At 43.3% G+C, this 24,663-nt stretch overlaps 1 long non-coding RNA gene across 1 annotated transcript; it reads left to right on the forward strand.

The window, feature by feature from the left end:
* Positions 1 to 14,771: 14,771 nt before the first annotated feature.
* LOC138428718 (uncharacterized) lies at positions 14,772 to 23,309 on the forward strand. Its single transcript, XR_011252553.1, has 3 exons — positions 14,772 to 15,356; positions 20,455 to 20,590; positions 22,301 to 23,309. It is a non-coding gene; the product is annotated as an uncharacterized lncRNA (long non-coding RNA).
* The last annotated feature ends 1,354 nt before the right edge of the window (positions 23,310 to 24,663 follow it).

A 24,663-nucleotide genomic window follows, 5' to 3' on the forward strand; every position in this document is an offset into this window, starting at 1 on the left:
AGATACAAAGACTTACTTCTATCAACCAATACTAAACTGGCAAACAGAAGATTCTAAAAGTAGTATCAGGACATTTTCCCAACAATGCTTCATCCTTTTAGAGAGTACAAAAATTTAGTACATAGACAGAGAAAACGTTTGACCCACAGAGAGTTGGATGCAACTTTCACATTCACTTTTTTCCTAAGGACAAAATTATGCATCTCTTTGGGGCTGGAAGGGTAGGTAGAGTGGAAGGCAGGGTTGGCAGGAAAAAAGCATAGTCTAAAACTATCAGACTTTCATTTGGTTTTGTAAGGATGTTAACCCTGCTTAACACACAGTCAGGCTGCAGAGAAAAGTCCACTCTAGAAAGTTACAGCGTGGAATATGAATGATTTCCAGTTAAGGGTTTCTACCAAGTTTCAGAGTCAGATTTGACACTGCCTTTCCTGGGGACTCCCTGGTGGCTCAGACGGTAAAGAATCTGCCTGCAATGCTAGAGACATGGGTTCGATCCCTGGGTTGGGAAGATTCCCTGGAGGAGGAAATGGCAACCCACTCCAGGATTCTTGCCTGGAGAATGCCATGGACAGAGGAGCCTGGCAGGCTACAGTCCATGGGGTCGCAGAGAGTTGGATGCAACTTTCACATTCACTTTTTCCCTAGGGACAAAAATATGCATCTCTTCTGGGGCTGGAATGATAGGTAGAGTGGAAGGTGGGATTGGCAGGAAGAAAAGGATATTCTAACACTATCAGACCTCCACTTGGTTTTGTAAGGATGTTAAGTCGGTTTTACTTTATTTTTGTTTCACAGATGTCAAATATTTCTGTTTGAAGTACACAGCCTCGGCTGGGAAAACATGAGAAAGTCAGGTTCAGAAATTCTCAGAGACTCAGGTTAACAGGACAACTCAAATAGATATTAGGGCCTGTGACAGAGAACTTGAACCGGCTCGGCTAAAGCAGAGAAAGAAACTGCGCTTTGTGCACTACCAATGACAGGGACCTCTGCATCCCAAGCTTTCATTGCTGGGCAGAAAAAACTATTTGGAGAAAGTAAAGCCATGGCTGAATCTTCCCAGTTTCTCCCCCAAGCATACGGTCTTGAGTAGAAGAAGGGAAAAGGAAAGTCTACAACCTTAGGAATTAGAAACACCAAAGTTACAAGCAACCTCGGCCCCAAACGTCTCATCTCTCTAATACTGAAATCTCTAAATCAGAAATATGTGTTAAAACTTCTTGGCTTGCCATATTTTTTCCTCCTTCAAGCTGGCCCCAGAAATGTGATGTCTGGCTATAGAAAAGGGATATTAAACACAGTCATGTATATTTAAGCTTAATTATCATGCAGCACAGTAACAATTCTGCATATCATTAAATGTGTCAAATGAGCCCTGAAAGCTTTATTTGGCTACAGTGTCAAACAGCCATACAAGCTCCATTTTTGTAGTTTGCTGCTTATGCAGCATGTTCATCTGCTTGCAACTTTAAAAAAATTAAAGGGAACATTGCTCCCCACTGAATATGTATATAACAATGAGAATTTCAAATTTTTCATTTAGACTATTTTTCTAGCAGTATGGGTTCCAAATTTACAGTTCAAAGATTACCACACAAAACCTGAGGAAGAAACAAAGTAATATTGAGTTTTTTAAATTAGATGAGAAACCCCCTTATAATTCTGTCTACTCGATTTTACTTGTTTTTCCCTCAGTTATTCCTTTTGCCTCATTTACAAACAATGCTTCTCACAGACTTGCAAAAGTGCTTTCCTTTATGTACTTTAACATTCAAATTTCCATGTATCAAAACATTTTTGTAAAATTATTCTTAGGCTGGGATAGGATAAAACCTCAATACATTAAGACTAGTTTATGATTATTAAGATAAAAAAGAAAAAACAGTAGAATACCATGAGACAAGAAGAAAAACAGGAGCAGTAAAAATATTAAGGAATTCATATTTCTTCCAAATCAGAGGTTCCCTAATTTTATGTGCAGCAGATTCATAGAAACCCCACGGGTCTAAGAGATCTGAACCTCTGGAAAATGAACAATATACATGCCTTCTAACGATTATCTCGGTACTGTTACAAGTGATCTATAAGTCACATTTTGAGAAATGCTATCCTAAAATAGAATAACTTAAACAATACAGGATATTTGCACATAATTATGTGCTTAGCAAAAGTAATATATAAAATGAATTTTTTAAAAAGCAGATAAAGAATACTACCTTATTAGAAAAATGGAAAAAGGTCATAAACTTACAAATGGCCAACAAACATATGAAGGATATTCCACTTTACTAATAAAAACATACAAACATGATATTTAACATTTTTGCCAATCAGATGAGCAAAGAATAACAGAACACACTCTAGGAGAGGGTGCAGAAAAAGGAATATATTCAACATTCCAACACTTAGAAATGCTTTTTTTTTTTTTTTTTTTTGGCTGTCCCACACGGCTGGCAGAATCTTAGTTCCCCAAACAAGGACTGAACCTGGGCCAGAGTAGTGAAATGTCTAACCACTAGACCGCCAGGAAATTCTCCATTTTCAAATACTACTGGAGGAAAAGCAAACTAGTTGGTATTTCAAAAAAATAGCTATGGACATTGAAAGCCCCTAAAATGTATATAATTTGATTCAGCAGACCTATTCTACAATTTATGCTAAGAAAGTAAACACAAGTACACATGATATATAACTGAAATGTTAATACAAAAACTCAGAGACGATCTGAAAGTCTACCAGTAAGGAATTGGTTAAACTAAGGTACAAGCAACACATAACACACTCACTAAAAATGATGAGCAGGATCTCTATATACTGACTTGAAAAGACAGTAACAATACAATACATGAAAAATAAAATTTTAAATGGTTTACAAAACAGCATATAGTCTCTCACCTTTGTCAAAAATATACATACATGGAACAGAATAAAACTACCTGAATTGTTTAAAAATATAATATTACAGGGACTTCCCTGGCAATCCAGTGATTAGGACTCCCCACTTCTATGTCAGGGAGCTCAAATTTGATTGCTGGTCAGGGAATTAAGGTCCTACAAGCTGCACAGCATGGTCATAAAACATAGACAAAACAAAAAAGTAGTAAATTATTATAAATGCTGCAATGTCATTTTAAAGTCTGTCGCATGTTATTTGTGTATGGGAAAATTAAGTCTGCTAAATCTATGAATGTGTGCTGACAATACTACTACTTCAATCAATGATTTACTGGCTGTTGATTAAATAACAAGCCAAGGGACACAAAAATACCCTACTACAGGTAGCAAGTAAAGCAAAAAAAAAAAAACAAAAAACTGATGATCAACTTAGAATGGGTCAAAAATTGATTTTGAATACTGAAAATAATCAGATCACCTCTCAGCTGAACCAAGTATTGTTTTGTTTGTTTAGTTGCTTCAGTCGTGTCCGACTCTTTGCAACCCCATGACCTGTAGCCCGCTGGGCTGCTCTGTCCATGGGATTTCCCAGGCAAGAATACTGGAGTGGGTTGCCATTTCCTTCTCCACACACCACTATAGGTGGTCATGATAAGGGGGGCTGGTTTAGGGAAGCCTAGACATGGGGAGGAAGAAGAGGGTCAGCCGAGGTGGACCCTCTGGAAGTGGTGGCCAGGAGGGGCTCAAGTGGGGTTCCCTTGCTGGAGAGATGGGATAAGGTGGGGCCAGGCCCCTGAAACCAAGTGGTAGGAGTGGGCATGGGCAGGTTGGGTGGGTGGGCACTGTAGGGACATGGGTGGGGCTGGGCCTGGGGCTCAGAGTGGCCGGGTGGCAGGGCAGAGGCAGGGTGGGCACTCATACCTCACTGGGTGGGTATGCTATAAAGGGGTTGAGTCCTCAAGAGGGAATAAGGGTGCTGTTTAGTTTTTGCCAAGGACCATGGGGTGGGGTGGGGGTTGGGCAGCCCCTGTCCCCCCTTGCTGGGGCCAGGAGGCCTGGAAGAGCCAGCCAGGGGGGGAGATGGCGGGTGCTCTCGCCTCACTGGTGACCGAAGAGTTCTGGGACATGTTCTTGGGTGAACCAAATATTATGCACAGTTAAAAAAAAAAACAAAAACAAAAAACAAACACCTTTTGATATATATTCTAAATTGCTTTTCAATAACACAATGAAATAAATGCTTCTAATCAGGATCACGAGAGTATGGATAGCAACAGTCCTTTTTCCTAAGAGAACCATCCTTGAAGCTGTAAATTTCAGAGAGAACACAGAAGATTGAGGAAACCAGGAAATACTGACAAAATACAGCAACTGATCACATAAGAATAAAGGGAATTGCTGGATTAACTGGAGGGAACAGTCTGAGGCATCAAGAACCAGTAAAAAATGAGGGGTCTGGCTGTTATGCCCAGAGTCCGAGTCCCCAAAACTGAGAGAATAAGACGTCCACCGCAATGTAAAAGCATGAAGGGATTTTATTTCTAGCTCGAGCTAGGGCTCCTGCCACATCCAATGCAGTGGAGTGGAGCAAGAGCCCCGAGCCCAGATTTACAGCAGTATTTACAGGTTTAGAACAAAGACAGAGTTGGCAAGGGCTGATTGGCTGCAGGAGTTTCCTAGTATTTACTAATTGGCTAATCTTTATTGGCTGCAGGGGTTTCCTGGTATTTACTAATTGGCTATTGGCTGCAGGGGGATGTCTTTTACGTCCTGATAAACTCAAACCAGGTTACGGGGAGTATGCTGATTAGACAAGTCCTGGCATCCGCGGGGATGACCTCACTGGGCAATGACTCAGCTTTTCTCATGAGTCCTACCTTAGTCCATGAAGCCTATCATGGTGTTTATTAGGTCCCAACATTCTCCCCTGTCCTTTGATCATGGAGAGGAATCCTCCTCTTCATTCTGAGACATTGCCTGATATTTTTGTCTCAGCATCATCACTTGAACTGTACTGATATGTTCTTTTTACAAAGGTTCAAGGTCGAAGAATAAATCTGGCCACCAAGTATTGGGGGGGTTCCAGTAGTTGAATTGAGTACCTCATGGTTAGTCCATTACGAAGCATCCAGGTGATCTTAGCAGGTTGATGTGGGTTAGCACCAGCAGTTCCGGAGTGGAGAAGGAGGGAACAAGATAATCAGGGGCCCTACTAAGGAAGATATGAGAGTTGTGAACCAGGGGGATGAGTTGAACCAGGATTCAAACCAATTTTGAGACAGTTTTCCTTCTCTTTTTCTCTAACTCAGCCCTTTTCTTATCTTGGCCAGGGACTCCCTGACTACCCCCAAGTGATTCACATAAAAACAACATTCTTCCCCTAAGGCAGCACATAGGCCCCCTGAGAGACTTCATACTCAAGATACTTCTTGGGAATTGGGGTGGAAGACTCTTTCTTCTGTAACTTCTTCCTGCTGCGCATGGGCGTAGGCCTGCCTAGCAGAGCAGAAGTCTCTCTCTACCTAATCTAAGTTGGGGTTTTCCACAGCTGAAACCACCTTCTACCCTTGTAGTAACAGCAATTTAGTTGGACCCTCTCAGAGATGAAATAGACAAAGGCCAACAGGAGACCTAACAGGATGGTCATCTCTGGTCCCCAGAAACAGAAGGCAACATTTGGGGTGAGGGTTGCAGGGTTTGTGACCTTCTCTGACTGGTAGGTGGTGAGGCAACAGAGCTGTGCTCCAGGAATCTTGTATTTAGTCTGAAGTTACCATCTTCCACCTGGGTGGGGGCTCAAAGACATTGTTATGCACATTTCTTGGAACCAGGGCTCTGTCTGGAGGCTGCACCGACCTTTGATTGTTTCTGTTTTCGTATCCCTTCCCTTCCCCGATTAGCAATTGTCTGAATCCACCCTTTGGAATTCAGAGAAGGCCAAGGAGGCTGAACAACGTCTATATCCTACAGATAAGAAATGGAGAACACAGAACAGATCTGTACTCCAGAGCCCCACAGAGTCCCGCTCAGTTTTAATTTTAGGGAACTAGGCAACTATGACTGTGATAACTTCCTGTCAAAATGGGGCATAGGACTGCCCCAGCTTGGAGCAATACAAGCTCTAATCTGAAAGCACACCCATAGCATCACCTAGTTATTTCCCAGGATATCTGAACCATAGCTACTCTATTTTGACTTTTAATTGTAAACTTTTCCTTAACAGCCAAAGCAGATTTCACTGTTACTGACGTCAGTGTTTCTCTAGGTACAAGAAGATGCAAGAATTGGGATTCATAAAATCTTTTCCTGAAAAGATTTAACTATCTGAAGGCCTGTTCTGCGAGTTTTTCCCAGAGCACAGAGTGCCTCATTTCTGATTTTCACCCTGAACTCCTTTCAGGGGCATGGAAAGTTGGCAGTTGCGGTGGCCATGATTTAATCTTTGTAGATGTAGATGGCGAGTGTCAGTCTTCAGTTGGCAGAGCCCCTTTTTGCTCATAAACTTGACCAAGATTATGAGGGGGCACTTCATGACCATTTATCCCATGGTGCTGAGAGTGTCCATTCTCAGGTAAACAGGCCACTCAATGTGCTGTTACTGGACTAGGCCATAAAACAGTATCCAAAATTCTCTGGACCACCTGTCTTACTAGCTTCTTGGTCCAGGAAAATATTCCCTCTTGTTGCTTCTTCTCATGTCTAGAGTTACACTATTACCATCATCGATCTCATATGGGACTATGTATTATTCTATTAGACGCCTCACACACATATGTGACAGTGTAAGAAACAGCAATTTTGTAAAACAGGTGAAATACAAATAACATAGCCAGCAGTATTAGTAAAGTCACAAGTAAGACTTATGTTAAGAACTTCCATTAGATATAGCCCAGTATATCTCAGGTCCTCTGCACACTGACCTGAATATGACTATAATAATTTTTAAGTAAATTTTCTCAGGGCCAACCAGTTAGAGTCTGGTAGTAGAGAAATTTACCAAGGTAACCCAGAACTAGACAGAGGTAATTGGCCACGAACCCAACAATTGGATTGATTTTTAAAACTAGCATAAGATCAGGCCTATGATAGAAAAGCATTTGACTTATATGCAAAGGTCTAAGAAGTCAAGAAAACATAAATGATCATACGAATCAGGTCCAGCATCTTGGGGAAGCTGTCTACCTCTGATGTCGTTGTCTTCTCATCCTGGTGTAGTGTAGTTTCTCCTGATAAAAAAGTCCTTCCATCCATGTTGGAGACAGTCCCTTGAATTATGTCTTTTTCCAGTCCTGCTTGCAGGTTATCAGGCATCTGATCTTCATCCAAAGATAGATTACTGAGATAAGCTTCAGAAACAAACTTAGGGTGTTCTTCAAGAATTCAATTAAATTTTACATTAACATCACATAACAGCAAAGAACTAAGAGATGAGTCTTATTAGATGCAGACCTCCATTAACAAACTGGTCTTTAACATTTTGAAATATCTTTTTCTCCTTAATGTTACCCTTATTTTTATTAAGTATAACCAAATTAAGGCTAGTTTGTTTGCAAAATAGTTCTGTTCTCACTAATTTTGGTCTGATGACTTTTATAACCATAACTGATATCTGTATTAGTTATTTTACCATACATTATAACATGAGCAGATTTATTGCTCATTTGATAATCTTTTCCATGTAATTTAACCAACCAAATAAACACAGTTTAATATCTCTCTGGGATGCTCCAGGGGCCCTCTGAAGCACCCCAAAGTTAGCTAGATATAAAAGCTCATATCTCATTCACATTTTTTAGAAGTTTCTTCACTTGAGGTTAATTTCCTTGTTGACAAACTTGTAACAGATATAATATTTAACTTATATCAAACCTAGGTACAATGAAAATATTCTACTTAATGTTAATTACTCTAAGACATGTCTATATTAGATAGGTCAACAAACAAACATTAATATCAGGTATTTAACATTGAATATTTCCCAGTTCACATGAACCTGGAATTTACTGTTTAATTCAGAATTACTTGATTTGTAAATGCTTACCTTTTTTTAAGCCAAATAAATAGAGCTCATATACAAATTAACCTCAAAAATATTACCCAGAGACATACCAAGAGAGCCCTGGTCTCAAGGCACAGGGAAAGAAAATCAAGTTCTACCTATTTAGACAGCTAGCTTCAAGTCTTTTTTTTTTTCCTTTTTCCTCAGTGTCAGGAGTTAGAGATGGTCTTGGTAAGTATTACTCTCCTGATCTTCATGGTCAGTCATTACAGACAAAGGGGTGGAAGAGCTTTGACCCATAATGACGGAGCTCACAATGAACACACACACACACACAAAAATGGCGCCGGCACACAAAGAAAGGCGACAGACAGAAGACAGACAAATATCGGCCGAAAACACAGAGCTAGGTCTATCCCGGGTCACTGTTGTCTTGCTTCCCAGTGTTATCTCACCAAAGGGCGTTCACTGCCCACCAGATTCGGAGACAGGAGAGACGTTCCTTCCCAATCCCCCACAGAACCAGCTGCCTTCCTGCGCCAGTGCTGGGCCCCGGTCTTATGCTGGCTGCCAGTTGCCTTCCAGCGCGCTCACTGGGCCTTGGTCTTACACTGGCTAGGATGACTAATTCACCTCTGATTAGGCCTAACAAGAGCCAGCTGCCTTCCAGTGTGTATGCTGGGCCTTGGCCTTACGCTGGACTTAACCAGACTTAACACCGGTGTTCAGATATCTTTCCTCCTAGTGAGGAAACCCCTTCTACCGGGAGAGTGTTATTCTTCCCAGTTAAAGGGATCCCAGACGAGCCCCCAAATGTTATGCCCAGAGTCTGAGTCCCCAAAACTGAGAGAATAAGACCTCCACAGCAATGTAAAAGCATGAAGGGGTTTTATTTCTAGCTCAAGCTAGGGCTCCCGCCACATCCAATACAGTGGAGTGGAGCAAGAGCCCCGAGCCCAGATTTACAGCAGTATTTATAGGTTTAGAACAAAGACAGAGAGTTGGCAAGGGCTGATTGGCTGCAGGAGTTTCCTAGTATTTACTAATTGGCTAATCTTTATTGGCTGCAGGGGTTTCCTGGTATTTACTAATTGGCTATTGGCTGCAGGGGGATGTCTTTTACGTCCTGATAAACTTAAACCAGGTTACGGGGAGTATGCTGATTAGACAAGTCCTGGTATCTGCGGGGATGACCTCACTGGGCAATGACTCAGCTTTTCCCGTGAGTCCTACCTTAGTCCCTGAAGCCTATCATGGCGTTTGTTAGGTCCCAACACTGGCAACAGTTTTTCATGCCCTAACCCTAAGAAAAGACATTCACTTTTCTACAGAGCAATATAAGATATGCGGAAAACTAATTTCCGATTAAATGAACTGATGACTATTTCATCAGAAAACAGAAAGGACTAGATACATTTAACCTTACACTTTAATTTTCATCAATGTGTAACATCAGGAATCTGATATTCTCCAGTTTACCAGTTCTCTTTTGATGATAAAAAGTTCAGTTCTGTTCAGTCGCTCAGTCGTGTCTGACTCTTTGCGACCCCATAAATCACAGCACACCAGGCCTCCTTGTTCATCACCAACTCCCAGAGTTTACCCAAACTCATATCCATTGAGTCGGTGATGCCATCCAGCCATCTCATCCTCTGTTATCCCCTTCTTCTCCTGACCCCAATCCCTCCCAGAATCAGGGTCTTTTCCAATGAGTCAATTCTTTGCATGAGGTGGCCAAAGTATTGGCGTTTCAGCTTCAGCATCATTCCTTCCAATGAACATCCAGGACTGACCTCCTTTAGGATGGACTGGTTGGATCTCCTTGCAGTCCAAGGGACTTTCAAGAGTCTTCACTAACACCATAATTCAAAAGCATCAATTCTTCAGCGCTCAGCTTTCTTCACAGTCCAACTCTCACATCCATACGTGACCACTGGAAAAACCACAGCCTTGAATAGACGGACCTTTGGTGGCAAAGTAATATCTCTGGTTTTTAGTATGGTATCTAGGTTGGTCATAACTTTTCTTCCAAGGAGTAAGCGTCTTTTAATTTCATGGCTAAAATCACCATCTGCAGTGATTTTGGAGCCCACAAAAATAAAGTCTGACACTGTTTCCCCATCTATTTCCCATGAAGTGATGGGACCAGATGCCATGATCTTTGTTTTCTGCATGTTGAGCTTTATGCCAACTTTTTCACTCTCCTCTTTCATGTTCATCCAGAGGCTCTTTAATTCTTCTTCACTTTCTGCCATAAGGGTGGTGTCATCTGCATATCTGAGGTGATTGATATTTCTCCCAGCAAATTTGATTCCAGCCTGTGCTTCTTCCAGCCCAGCGTTTCTCACGATGTACTCAGCATAGAAGTTAAATAAGCAGGGTGACAATATACAGCCTTGCTGTATTCCTTTTCCTATCTGGAACCAGTCTGTAGTTCCATGTCCAGTTCTGTTTAATTTTTATCGATGTGTAACATCAGGAATCAGATATTCCCCAATTTACCAGTTCTCTTTTGATGTTAAAAAGTAAAAGCCCCTAAAATAAGTTGAGTATTTGTTCTGAAGAGCAGCAATAAAGGGGATGCAATCTTGGAAGACTGTCTTCAGAGGCTGGCTACAAAGCCAGACCCAAAGAACTCAGGTGGGAAAGGCAGGAGATGGCAACTGTGAAGAGGAAAGAAAGCAGGCAGAATCCCAGAAGAGACAATGACAAAAATGCGCCCTGGGGGCTTGTCAGCAAGGCCCTGCAACAAAAGAGGTTAGCAATTCTATTCCAATGCACACTTTCTGTACAGAAAGTGATTCCTCTTTCTCAGCTTAGATTTACTTAACTGGACACACTATACATGTACGTAACATTCTGTGTTTCCAATTCAGAAATTAAAGGTTGCCTCAAACACACTGGCTACAATGGGAACAGGAGGATATTCTTTTGTCTTCTTTCAGTTTTCCAAGACTGCGTTATAAGGATTAGCAACCACTACCTATGAAGCTTCTTCTCTCAAGGAAATTATCATCTTCTTAGAGAGCAAAGTACACACTGAGAGCATATCACTGCTCAAAGTGCTAGATTCCTTTTCCTAAAACTCATGTGGGTTTTGGCCTTTTGTTTTCCATATCTTATTTAAAAAAATAAATTCATTCTCAGGATACTGTTTTCTGGTTGCTAAAGGGTATATAGCTCCATATTTAGTTCATCGGAGAAGGCAATGGCAACCCACTCCACTACTCTTGCCTGGTAAATCCCATGGGCGGAGGAGCCTGGTAGGCGGCAGTCCATGAGGTCGCAGTGGGACAGGACTGAGCGACTTCCCTTTCACTTTTCAGCTTCATGCATCGGGGAAGGAAATGGCGACCCACTCCAGTGTTCTCGCCTGGAGAATCCCAGGGACAGGGGGAGTCTGGTGGGCTGCCGTCTATGGGGTCGCACAGAGTTGGACACCACTGAAGCGACTTAGCAGCAGCATATTTAATTCATAGGGCTTAGATTCTTACTAATCTCAAGGTATCACTTTGCTACTTTATCTAATTTTTAAAGTCCGTCTAGTCATCTACTGATTACACAAGATAATCTATTCTTCCAGTGTAGTGAGTGATGGGGCTTAAAAAAAATACAGGAAAAACAAAGTTCAAAACAAAAACGAATAGTAGGCATCAAAATCCAGTCCATCTTACAAATTATACATTACTTTTAATACTAGAGAAAGCAAAAGATCTTTTAAAACTAAAAACAAAACTGGAAACTTAAAAGATGGTGAGAGTCTGGACTTTAAAAAAAATCAGGTTGAAATTCCAGCCTCATTTCCCTTTTCCATTAACATGTCTTTAGAAAATTCTCTAATATCAAGCTCCTGATTTTTTTCCCCCTTTAGCATGGTTGCAAGTTTTAACTATAAAATTAGTTTAATGAGATAAACTTTGGGGACCAGGATTTTTTTTAGGCCTACTAGCCTAGTTGTTCGGAGAAGGCAATGGCACCCCACTCCAGTACCCTTGCCTGGAAAATCCCGTGGATGGAGGAGCCTGGTAGGCTGCAGTCCATGGGGTCGTACAGAGCCAGACACGACTGAACTGACTTAGCAGCAGCAGCAGCCTAGTTGTTTTTTCTTAAACTTCATTCACAGCGCATTCTTTCGATCCTCCAAAACTGTTGCTAGTTCTCAGCATAACAAACTGTAACTCAAAGATAGATTCATCGTTTCTGATGCAACAGTCAGTTAAAACTAATTTCTACTCAAAGAGGAGTTGTTACTGTACAAACATTCACACCTAACCTTCTGGAAATGCCACTATTAAAAACCTTCACTTCTTTCCTCAGGACGCTGTGACCCTTCTCCCAAATTTATACTGAACAATTCCTCTCATACATATTTCAAAGTCTTGGTTTTCATTTGCACTACTGCTCTTTTTGTGGGCAACTGCAGCTTTAAACGTCTCTAATTCTAGAGATTTAGGGGTTAAAAAATGCTTGAGGCCAACACTGCTCTTCCCTGTGAAAGAAGGTAAAGATGCAGTAAGAACTGTTTCCTATCACATGTCTCCTGAAGAAAAGAAAGTCAACAGCAGTCTAACATCAACACACTAACATGCACGGAATAAGCTTTCAGTATGAAATCTCATGGTTTTACTAACACATCGGAAATTTAAGACGGGGAGAGAGATTTTTTTGCCTGTCAAGTGGGCAACAGAGGACTTACAGTGAGTTTAAAACCCCCTCTCTTTGCCCAATGATGACGCGCTCACAACACTGTGCTATACAAAAAAAGAACATGCACTTTACTAGTCATCTTCTCCTCAAGCCTCCCTACTTCAAATATCTCAATCATGGCTGGGGATCTCTCTAGAAAAATCCACCTAAATGTTCAAAGCATGAAATAAAGCTCAGAGCAATGCAGTACCGAAGATGAAAAAAGGGATGAAAGAACCTAAAGTCCTTTCTTCGTCTATTAATAGGGCACTGGTAGATTTAGGAGAGATGTAGAAGCAGGGAATATTAGTGGAAGAGAAAAAGAAAAAAGAAAGCACAGAGGAGGAGGAAAGAGTAGGTAAGACGATAGGCTTTACTAATTGTTGAGGTCCTTTAATGGACCAGAACCTGGAGGTCCGGAGTCGATGATAAGAAAGTAAAGGAGAGAAAGAGGCTGATAGTCCTTGATTTATGGAGAAAGCCAATAAAGCCCCTGGCACGGGGCTCGCTGAGTTCACGGAGGCCTCAGGCACCCTCTCGATGTGCTGAAGGCACACAGCGCCTTCTTGAGAGGGTCTTAGAAGCCCGGGCAGGAAAGTGAATTCAGAGGGCCTCTGTGCTCCAAACAAACAGCCTGATAGAGAGAGAGAAAGACAGGCACGGGGAACAGAGCTCTGATGGAGCAAAGGTGTTTTAATTAACATGGTGTGGGCATATATACTGTCTTACAACATAGTTATTCTCAGCAAAGATAAAGATTAAAATTCGAGACTTACAAAACATAGGGGAGAGAGAGAGAGAGCTCTCTCATATTAAAGAGAGAGTTGTAAACAATCACTTTTACCCTGTGGTTCACAAGAAGGAAGAGGGTACTTCTCTCCGTATAGAGAAACTAATGAAGGAAATGCCTGGATTCTTCGGCCGGGGAGAGGCTTGCCTCTCCTCTTAATTCCTGAGTAGTCAGGAATTAATAAGGAACAGAGAATTTCTGACAGATCCAAAACAGCACACAGGAAGCCTCCTGTTCAATGATTCCTGACACTTAATTCCCTTATTCTCCTGACAGTTTCAAAGCATTTGGGGGGGGGGGGGTGTAGAGGAGGAACCTGTTATTTCACTAAATAAAAGGCAACAGTGTAAGAAGAATTGCATCTCGATTATCTTTTATTTCAGCTCTATCCTTGCAAGCCTGCCCACTTAAGTTTTTACGTCCCTTTCCTATCTTATTACCTCTATGTTGTGGTTTGGTACTTCAAACAAACTTGTTTTTTCCCTTCTTCTGATGGAGGAAAAAGATGGTATTGATTTGCTTAAAAGTACGGATGGGAGAAAAAAAAAGGACGGATGGAAAGCATTATCTTCAGGAGTAAATGTTTCTTAATAACAGAACTACGGATTTATCTATCCCTTTGACTGTCAGCACACCACTAAAGGCTAAAAGAAGGCTCAAGAGGGAGGTAACATCCCCCTTGTCAAGTCTTTGTTTCCGTGCTCCTGCGGTATTGGCTTTGCCAAGTAACCAAATTCCCGTACATAAACGTTACAGGTCTCTCCAAACTACTTCTATAAAATAAAATATTGTTTGATCAACCTTATACAGCAGTCATTTATTCCTATAGCTGCAGGTCTGCTCAGCTGCTCTGTCTGGCTACATTCAGAAGGGAACCACAATTCAAAATTTCATTTATTCTGGGCCAAAAACCAGACTTTTTGTCTTTCCCAGATATTTTGGAACTTCGAGTTGACGCCTCTGCCTAAATTAGCGGTGTATGTTTTTCTTCTTTTAAGAAAGAAAGAACGAACGAACCACCCCTTGTTCTCTTATTGAGGAAGGCACCTAATTCTGAACAAGGCCTCTAGGAAGATGTTTAAATGTCCTGAAATGTTTAACAGCACCTTATTTCAGAGGCTGTGGATGAACCTCACCGCGGTACCCCAGGGCAAACACACGGAGCGTCCAAGGGGGCAGAGAGGGAAGCCTCCAGGAGGAATAAGCAGACTTTGCAAAACTGACGGGAGGGAGGAGAGGGGACAACGTTCAGGACTAGGAACAGGCAGCAGTCCAGATGCCGCGGCGCCGCCCGCGGCCCCGCACCCAGCCCTCGGAGCGTCGTCCTCCGGGCCGGCGGCCGCGCGCTCCCCCCACAGCCCCCAGCGGCCCGGGAGCGCCACCCGCCCCCGCGGCGCCGACCGAGCCCCAGGCGGGGCCGAGGGCGGCGCGCAGGGAGCGCGGGCCCCACTCCAGCAGGCTGCTCGGCGCGGGCTCGGGACAGAGGGTGAATCCAGCCCGCGCGCCCGGGCCGCCCAGCCCCAGACTCGGGCTCCGCCGCCGGCCCGCCGCCCACCCCTCCACAGCGCGGCGCCCAAGGCTCTTGTTTCGGCGGCGACGAGAATCAGGATCCCTGAGGAGGCGGTGCCGCGGCGGCTGGTGGCTCCGGCGCAGGGTGAGACCGAGGAGCGGGCGGCCGCGCCGGCACCGCCTCGGTCCCCACTCCCGAGTCCTTTTCCCGCTGAGCCGGACGGGAAGGGGCCGGCACGACCCGGGGCTCCCCCCACACCTCGGGGCCGGGCTCCCGGGGGCTGCGGCGGCGGCCGGGGGCGGCCGCGGGTCCCTCAGGTAAACGGAGCCAGCGAGGCCCCCCAGCGCGGCCTCGGAGCGCCCGCGAGCTCTCGCGACGGCCGGGCGCGCGCGCACCACGGACGGCGCAGGCGCGCCGCGCACGCTCGGCCGAGCGCTCCTAGTCTGAGCCCAGCTTGAGGTGTGAGGTGTGAGGTGAGCATGCTAAGGATTCTGTAGCCATGATCGAGTCTCCGAAGGTTTTTGAGCTGAAAAGTGACTAAGAGACCTTTTGAAAAATACTTCCCTGAATAGAGTCGTGGTTAGCCAACGCTGGGGAGTAGGGAAGTGTGGAGATACTGATCAAACGGTGCAAACCTTCAGTTAGAAAATGAGTAAGTTCTAGAGACCGTGTGTACAGCATGGTGACTGTGTGGTGATGGTGGTGGTAGTTTAGTCGCTAAGTTGTGTCCCACTCTTGCAGCCTCATGGACTGTAGCCCACCAGGTTCCTCTGTCCATGGGATTCTCCAGGCAAGAATACTGGAGTGGGTTACCATTTACTTCTTCGGGGGATCTTCCTGCCCAGGGATCATGGTGACTGTAGTTTATAATAATATATTATATACTTGAAATTTGCTGGAAGAGTAGATCTCAAGGGTAATCACACACAGAAGCGCACACATGCACACCCACACGCACACACGCACACACACACAGTAACTATGGGAGGTGATGGATATGTTACATAGTTTGATTGTGTAAGCATTCCACAATGTGTACATATACTAAAACATCACCTTAAATATATACTTTTTTATTTGTTAAAAAACCCCTCCTGCAGTAGACTGTAATCTCCATTCTAGTCAAGACTTGTCTTTATGCCTGTAATACAGACCTGGTAAGTCTTCAGTGAAGTTGTGCAACGGTGACAGTGTGAAGAATGGCTTTGAAGATGGGACAGGAGGTGTGTAACCACTGGCACTTTACCAGAGGACCTATCCTTGCCTTTAAACAGGACACTAGAGGCACACACTGGGGGTAAGGGCCATAAGCCCTTTTTCTTCCCCTTTACCAAGGAAAAATTAAAGGGGAACATGCAAGGACAGCCATTAAGGGGGAAAGAGGTCATGAGAAAACAGCAGCAAGGTTTGCATGTAGAGGGAGGGAAGGCAACTTGCTTTGTCTTGTAATTGTCTTGCATGTTGTATGAAAGCGCCCGAGTGGTCTATACTGTGAACCAGTGTGGGCCTGCAGATGTGCACACTGCCCGTCTTCTAGAGTGGGCAGAGGGAAAACTGTGAAAGGATAATGACAAAACCCAGGGCAGGACGCCTCCATTTCCTGCTTCAGGAAGACTGTTACCAAGAGGGCTCTTTTTCTCAGCCAGGCCCCGTCTCCTGAAAACCAAACTTTATTCAAGTTCATTTGAAAAAAAAAAAAAAAGCCTAATTCAAATAATTTCTAGCTCTGAAGAACCAGGAAGGAAAAACAACAACAACGCAACACCTTAGGGAGGACCTGGAAAAGCTACTTTGTCCTAATCAGAAATCGTGCTTATAATCAGTCAGATTGTTTTCTACTCATACTGGGAAAAGAGAGTTTCTGAGCTTACAACAGAAGTTTTTAACCTAGTATAAACAAAATGTAATGTTTATATGCATTTTTCTAGGGAGAAGATTCATAGTTTTCATCATATCCTCAAAGAGTTTTATAGCCCTGAGGGAAAAAAAAAAAAAGATTGAAAACAACTGGTTTAAGGAACTCCCTGGCGGTCCTGAGGTTAGGACTCTGTACTTTCATTGCCGAGGGCCAGGGTCAATCCCTGGTTGGGGACTAAGATTCTGTAAGCCGAGTGGCTTGGCCTAAACAGATAAATAAAAATAAAAACACACGCACACACACCTTCAATCAGTTTAAATAGAAGAAACATCAAACATGAATAACTAGCAATAAAAAAGGAAATATGTGATTTTTAACTGAGCAGATCTAGACTCAGTGACCGTGCTTTATATATTCGCCTGCTCATGTGTATTTTTATAGCAGCCAATTAATAATACTGTAATGAAACCATTTCTTACACCTTTGCAACTTAGCTGTTCAGAGCTAAGAATGTGAGGGCTCATCTGAACCTCCTTAATTCCCCCTTATTCCAGCAGAGTGGTATCAGCAGGCAACTGCAGGAAGATATTATCCATGGTTTAAAACCCTGAGGTTTTAAAACGTTGGCTTTCTCTTCAGCTCTAATTTAAACCTGAGAGGGAATATTACATGTCAAGTGAGAGTCACAAAATTTCACATCTAGCATTTGGGGGAATCCTCTGTAAGTAAAAAGATAATGTTTTTTTAATTTAAAAAATATTTATTTTTATGTATTTGGCTGTGCCAGGTCTTAGCTGTGGTATCTGGATCAAAAAATTGTCCAGGTGAATTCCCTGGTGGTCCAGGGGACGTGGGTTCTATCCCTGGTCAGGGAACTACATCTCACACGCCCTAACAAAGACCTTGCTCAGCCAGATAAATACATAAAAATAAATACGTTTTTAAATTTTCTTATATTTGTTGCTATAATTTTTGGAGCCCTGGGTGAGGCAGGCAAATCCTGTGCAGTCCTCAGCTCAGCACCACTGCTTTGGATATGAAACATACCTTCAGGGAGGAAGAAGGCACAAACAACCAGAAACACGGAGGATATATACTGAAAATGCCATCAATCTGCTTTAAATATTTTTTACCTTAAAATATTTTGTTGTGCCCCTTTCAAGGACAGGCTTTGAAGAACTCTGTAAATAACAGGAAGTTCTAAGAAAGTCTGTGGTGATGCTATTTATTTTACTTTTTTCAACTTTCTATTTTGTATTGGAGTATAACCAATTAACAGTGTTGTGGTGGTTTCACATGAACAATGAAGGGTCTCACCCATACATGTACATGTATCCATTCTCCCCCAGCCAGGCTGCCATTGAGCATGGTTCCTTGTGCTATATCGTGGGTCCCTGTTGGTTATCCATTTTAAATATAACAGTGTGTACCTGTCCAAGTCAATCCTAAAGGAAATCAGTCCTGAACGTTCATTGGAAGGACTGATGCTGAAGCTGAAGCTCCAGTTCTTTGGCCACTTGATGCAAAGAGCCCACACATTAGAAAAGACCCTGATGCTGGGAAAGATTGAAGGCAGGAGGAGAAGGGGATGCCAGAGGACGACATGGTTGGATGGCATAACTGACTCAATGGACATGAGTTTGAGTAACCTCCGGGAGATGGTAAAGGACAGGGAAGCCTGGCGTGCTGCAGTCCATCGAGTTAGTCAGACACGACTGAGTGACTACTTGCAAAAAGTTTCAAAGCTAGTGAGTTTTAGAGCCAGGATCCCAACTGTGTAATGTAACAAGATTTGGTTGCAAACAACAGAAATAGATTCTAGCTAATGTGTGCGTGCTGTGTGCTTAGTCGCTCAGTTGTGTCCAACTCTTGTAGCCCGCCAGGCTCCTCTGTCCATGGGGATTCTCCAGCCAAGAATACTGGAGTGGATTGCCATGCCCTCCTCCAGGGAATCTTCCCAACCCAGGGATCGAATCCAGGTCTCCCGCATTGCAGGCAGATTCCTTACCATCTGAGCCCCCAGGGATGCCCCTACAAGACGGGTCTTCTAGCTAATGGAGGTGAAATTTATTGAAGGCTATCAGGTGGCTCACAAGATGGAAAGGACATGCGTGCATGCTAAGTTGCTTCAGTCGTGCCTGATTCTTTGTGACCCTGTGGACCATAGCCCGCCACGGTCCTCTGTCCCAGGGATTCTCCAGGCAAGAATACTGGAGTGGGCTGCCATGGCCTTCTCCAGGGGATCTTCCCAACCCAGGGATCAAACCTGCATCCCTTAGGTCTCCAGCATTGGCAGGCAGATTCTTCACCACTAGCACCACCTAGGAAGCCCCTCCAAGAAGAGTCTGAGAACAGCTTAACAATCTCCTCAGAGCATCTACAGTCCTTTGAATGATCAACGTGGCTGTAAAGCAAGGGTAAGCCAGCATCAGTTACCTGGCCTAGCTTAGTCTCATGACTGGGCAAGGGGAGGCCACCTTGATTAACCAATCAGCAGACCCTACACACTGAGGGAAAAATAATCCCTCATGGAAATTAGAGTGCTTTAATCCAATGAAGGCAGACCTAGGGACTCCCCTGGCTGTCCAGTGGTTAGAATTGGATCATAAAGAAGGTTGAGTGTTGAAGAATCGATGCTTTTTAATTGTGGTACTGGAGAAGACCTTTGAGACTCCCTTGGACAGCAAGGAGATCAAATGAGTCAATCCTAAAGGAAATCAACCCTGAATATTCACTGGAAGGACTGATGCTGCAGCTGAAGCTCTCAAACTTTGGCCACCTGATGTGAAGAACCGACTCCTTGGAAAAGACCCTGATGCTGGGAAAGATTGAAGGCAGGAGGAGAAAGGAGGCAAGAGAAGATGAGATGGTTGGATGGCATCACCAACTCAATGGACATGAGTCTGAGCAAACTCTGGGAGACAGTGAAGGAGAGGGAAGCCTGGTGTACTTCAGTCCATGGAGTTGCAAAGAGTTGGGCACAACTTAGTGACTGAACAACAGCAGTCATGGTTAGGACTCAACATTTCCAATACAAGGGATGTGAGTTCTGTCTCTGGTGGGAGAACTGAGATCCCACATGCCGTGAGGCCACAAAAATGAAGGCAGACATATACAATACTGGGTGGACTGTATATTTTCCCCAGTGTATTTTTCCCAATAAACCCAAATCTGTCCATATGTAAATTCTTGGCCTTGTCCATTGTACTCTTCTACTTCTTAAATATGGTAGCAAGCTAGAGCCCTTGTTAGCTAGATGTCAGAAAGTTGACAGAGGAAGAAGGAGGTCACAAGGGACAAAATGGGGTAGTTCAGATTGCACGGTGATTTTATAAATACTTCTTTCTGACCAATAGGGTATGTTCTTAGCTGAGTGATTCTGATTTTTTTCCCCTTGGTCCAATGAAAATCAAACAGAGTTAAACAGACCTGGGTCTGATTCTCTGTTTCACCACCTACTGTCTGTATAACTCTGGGCAAAGCATGTAACTTCAGTGAGCCTCATTTTCTTCATCTGTAAAATAAGCTAAAACCCACCACCTTACCATATTGTTATGGGTTTTAATTGAGCAAACCTGTTAAGTGCCTGACATACAAAAGACTCCCAGTAAATGTTACTCTCCCCCTCGTCCCTGCCCCAGTGTACTAAAGAGGATTGTATGGAATGAGTGTTCTTAGTATTCTGAAGATTGTATGATTCATTTCTTCCGCAGGTATAGTTTTTCTTACAGAAGAATATCCAGTTATTTCATGATGGCCTTTGCACCTCCAAAAAACACAAATGGTCCCAAAATGCAGACAAAAATGAGTACCTGGATACCCCTAAACCATCAGCTTTTGAATGACTGGGTAAGTAATAAGAACTAGTTTATTAGTTGAAATCATGCTTTAAAGGAAAAAAAAACACATTAAAATTTTGGTAATCAAAACATGAACAGGAATTGCTTAGGATTGTATAGTGGATAAAAAAAAATGAAGGATTTCTTCAAAAATTCTAATTGAAAGAAACTGAAATAAATTTAGAACAAAATAAAGAAAACTTTAGTTGAGCCCCAGTTACATGGCCAGAGTTGGCAAGAGATACAGAGTTCCTGCTTTAAAAGGAAGATCTTAGGGACTTCCCTGGTGGTCCAGTGGCTAAGACTCTTGGCTCCCAGGATTGGGGCCCAGGTTCTATCACTGGCCAGGGAATTCAGTCCCACATACTGCAACTAGAGACCTTGTGTGCTGCAACTAAGACCCAGTGCAGCCAAATAAATTAATAAATATTTTTTAAAAGATTTAGGAGATAGAAGGCGGAGTGTCTGCCAGCTCCCCTTCACCTCCGTACCCACCTGGTCTTCAGGCTCTGTGAGTCTCCCTCCGAGGCCTCTTCATCCAGACCCCTCTTCTCCTTTGACTGTGCACATCCGGCTCCACGTTCTCAGTTCACACACTCACCCCCCTTCGCCTGGCACATTGCAGTAGCCCCTCAGCTGGTTTCACTGTCTCTAATCCGTCCTCTATTCTGGTCCCAGAATGATCTTTCTAAAATACCAAACTAATCCTATGAAGCAAAAGCGATAACACAGTGCTCCAAAGGAAAAATTCCACCCTACCCACCGTGCATAGCACTGAGGACCCTTCATGTGTCTTAGTCACTGAGTCGTGTCCGACTCTTGGAGACCCCATGGACTATAGCCGGCCAGGCTCCTCTGTCTGTGGGATTCTCCAGGCAAGAATACTGGAGTAGGTTGCCATGACCTCCTCCAAGGGATCTTGATGACCCGCGGATTGAACCCAGTGTCCTTTATATCACCTGCATTACCAGGTGAGTTGTTTTTAAATTTATTTGGTTGCAATTTTTGCTGAAGCATGTGAACCCTTAGTTGCAGCATGTGGGATCTAGTTCCCAGACCAGAAATGAAACCCAGGCCCCCTGCATTGGGAGCATGGAGTCTTAGCCCTGGACCACCAGGGAAGTCCCAGCAGGTGAGTTCTTTAACACTGGCTCCACCTGGGAAGCCTGAATAGCTTTTGTCAAATTTTATGAGAATTTCTAGGGAATTCCCTGGTGGGCCAGTGGCTCAGAGTCTGTGCTCCCAATGCAGGGGGCCTGGGTCCCATCTGTGTTCAGGAAATTAGATCCCACATGTTGCAAGAGTTTGCATGCAGCAGCTAAAGAGCCCACATGGCACAACTAAGACCCAGTGCAGTCAAATAAATAAAAATGTTTAAAAATTTCATGTTACTTTCTAGGTGAGCAATGATAAGAGAAATAACAATTTCTATTAGAAATGATATTTATTTTGTTGTTCAGAACTCCCATTTTATCACCCCCCACCCAGCCATTTTTATTTTGGTTTAGTTAGGTTCTAGTTTGGAGTAAAAGTATTTTCAAAAATCTTAGCCTGCCATATGTTACATAGATAGGCAATGGGAATTTGCTGCATGGCTCAGGAAACTCACACAGGGGCACTGTATCAGCCTAGAGGGGTGGGGTGGGGAGGGAGGTTCAAAAGGGAGGGGATATATGCATACCTAGTATATTGTCACCCTGCTTATTTAACTTATATGCAGAGTACATCATGAGAAACGCTGGACTGGAAGAAACACAAGCTGGAATCACGATTGCCGGGAGAAATATCAATAACCTCAGATATGCAGATAACACCACCCTTATAGTAGAAAGTGAAGAGGAACTAAAAAGCCTCTTCATGAAAGAGGAGAGTGAAAAAGTTGGCTTAAAGCTCAACATTCAGAAAACAAAGATCATGGCATCTGGTTCCATCACTTCATGGGAAATAGATGGGGAAACAGTGGAAACAGTGTCAGACTTTATTTTTTGGGGGGGCTCCAAAATCACTGCAGATGGTGACCGCAGCCATGAAATTAAAAGACGCTTACTCCTTGGAAGAAAAGTTATGACCACCCTAGATAGCATATTGAAAAGCAGAGACATTACTTTGCTGATTAAGGTCGTCTAGTCAAGGCTATGGTTTTTCCAGTAGCCATGTATGGATATGAGAGTTGGACTGTGAAGAAGGCTGAGCATTGAAGAATTGATGCTTTTGAACGGTGGTATTGGAGAAGACTCTTGAGAGTCCCTTGGACTGCAAGGAGATCCAACCAGTCCATTTTGAAGGAAATCAGCCCTGGGATTTCTCTGGAAGGAATGATGCTAAAGCTGAAACTCCAGTACTTTGGCCATCTCATGCAAAGAGTTGACTTACTGGAAAAGACTTTGATGCTGGGAGGGATTGGGGGCAGGAGGAGAAGGGGACGACAGAGGATGAGATGGCTGGATGGCATCACTGGCTTGATGGACGTGAGTCTGAGTGAACTCCAGGAGTTGGTGATGGACAGGGAGGCCTGGCGTGCTGCGATTCATGAGGTCACAAAGAGTCGGACACGACTGAGTGGCTGAACTGAACTGATGGCTGATTCATGTTGAGGTTTGACAGAAAACAACAAAATTTTGTAAAGCAAAATCTCTTCAATAAAAAAATAATTAAAATTTAAAAACTGTCAAATCACTATGTTGTACACCGGAAACTAACAATATATGTCAATTATAATTCAATAAAAATTAAATATAATACAAATTTAAAACATCTTGGCCCATGTGTATACCCATATGTATGGGAATGAATGTATCAGTGCTCAGACACACACATGGAATTTGCGTATGCATACAGCAAACTGTTAACAGTGTGTGCACATGTGCTCAGGCTCGTCCGACTCTTTGCAACTCCACAGACTGTAGCCCTCCAGGCTCCTCTGTCCATGGACTTTTCCAGGCAGGAATATTAGAGTGGGTTGCCATGCCCTCCTCCAGGGAATCTTCCCATCCCAGGGATTAAACCCACGTCTTTTTATGTCTCCTGCATTGCCAGGTGGGTTCTTTACCGGCTGAGCCACCAGAGAAGCCCAACTATCAATAGTGGTTTCCCCTAAAAAGTTGGATGACATGGAAGAGTGGGAGGGAAGTCTATTGGAAGAGAGAGTTTTTGTTTTTTACCGTATACAGTGCAATGATATTTAACAATTTAAAAACAAATATAAGTAAAAGCGAGCAAAGAATAGTAATGCTGAGAATGGAAAAACAGGTTCCAGATCAGCTATACTAAATAATCTCCTGCTGGACTTCAGCGAGTCTCTTATGCCTCTGATCTTTACTACCTGCCTTTGGAAATTGAGTGGCTTGGATCAGATGACCTCAAAGGCCCCTTCCAGGTCTAACATTCTGACACTGTGAAAGGGGTTCCAAATAGATACCTAAGTTTACAGCTGGGCAGACCGTGTCCTTACGATAACTTCAAGGGCTTTTCTACACTTCTACAACAGGGCATTTGCCAATGATCAACGTAATTTTGAGGTCCTCTTTTTTTTGTTTTGGCCACACTGCACAGAATATGGGATTTTAGTTTGCTGGCCAGGGATAGAACACAGGCACCCTGCATTGCAAGCGCGGAGTCTTAAACATGGTACCACCAGGGAAGTCCCTGGTTTTTGTTTTAATTTTGCCTTTTTTCTATTCTGTAGTACAATGAAAAATATGAAACTGTTTCAGTCTAAAATAAACCTCATAGGATTTTAACTTCACCAGAGGCTTTAAGCAGAGAGATTGAATTCAAATGTAGATGCCAAAATTATAGCATCCTCAGATTACAAAATAATTCAGGCCTTGTGAAAACGTTGAGAGGAATGTTTTATAAGTATGTATCTCTTTGCTGCCTAGTGTAGGGTTTGTTTTTTTTTTTCATCTAGTGTTTTAATCAAAAGTGATCAACATTTTTTTTTAAAATATGGTTCACACATGTAGTACAGTCCACATGTAGTTAAAAGGGTGTTCTGAGAAAAAGCACCTAACCACCATCCATCGGTCATAATTCAGGAGCCCCAAATGTCTTACTCCTCCACGGTAATGATGGCCCTTGGTG

This window comes from Ovis canadensis, chromosome 24, assembly GCF_042477335.2.
Source record: "Ovis canadensis isolate MfBH-ARS-UI-01 breed Bighorn chromosome 24, ARS-UI_OviCan_v2, whole genome shotgun sequence".
In the NCBI taxonomy this organism is placed as follows: Eukaryota; Metazoa; Chordata; class Mammalia; order Artiodactyla; family Bovidae; genus Ovis; species Ovis canadensis.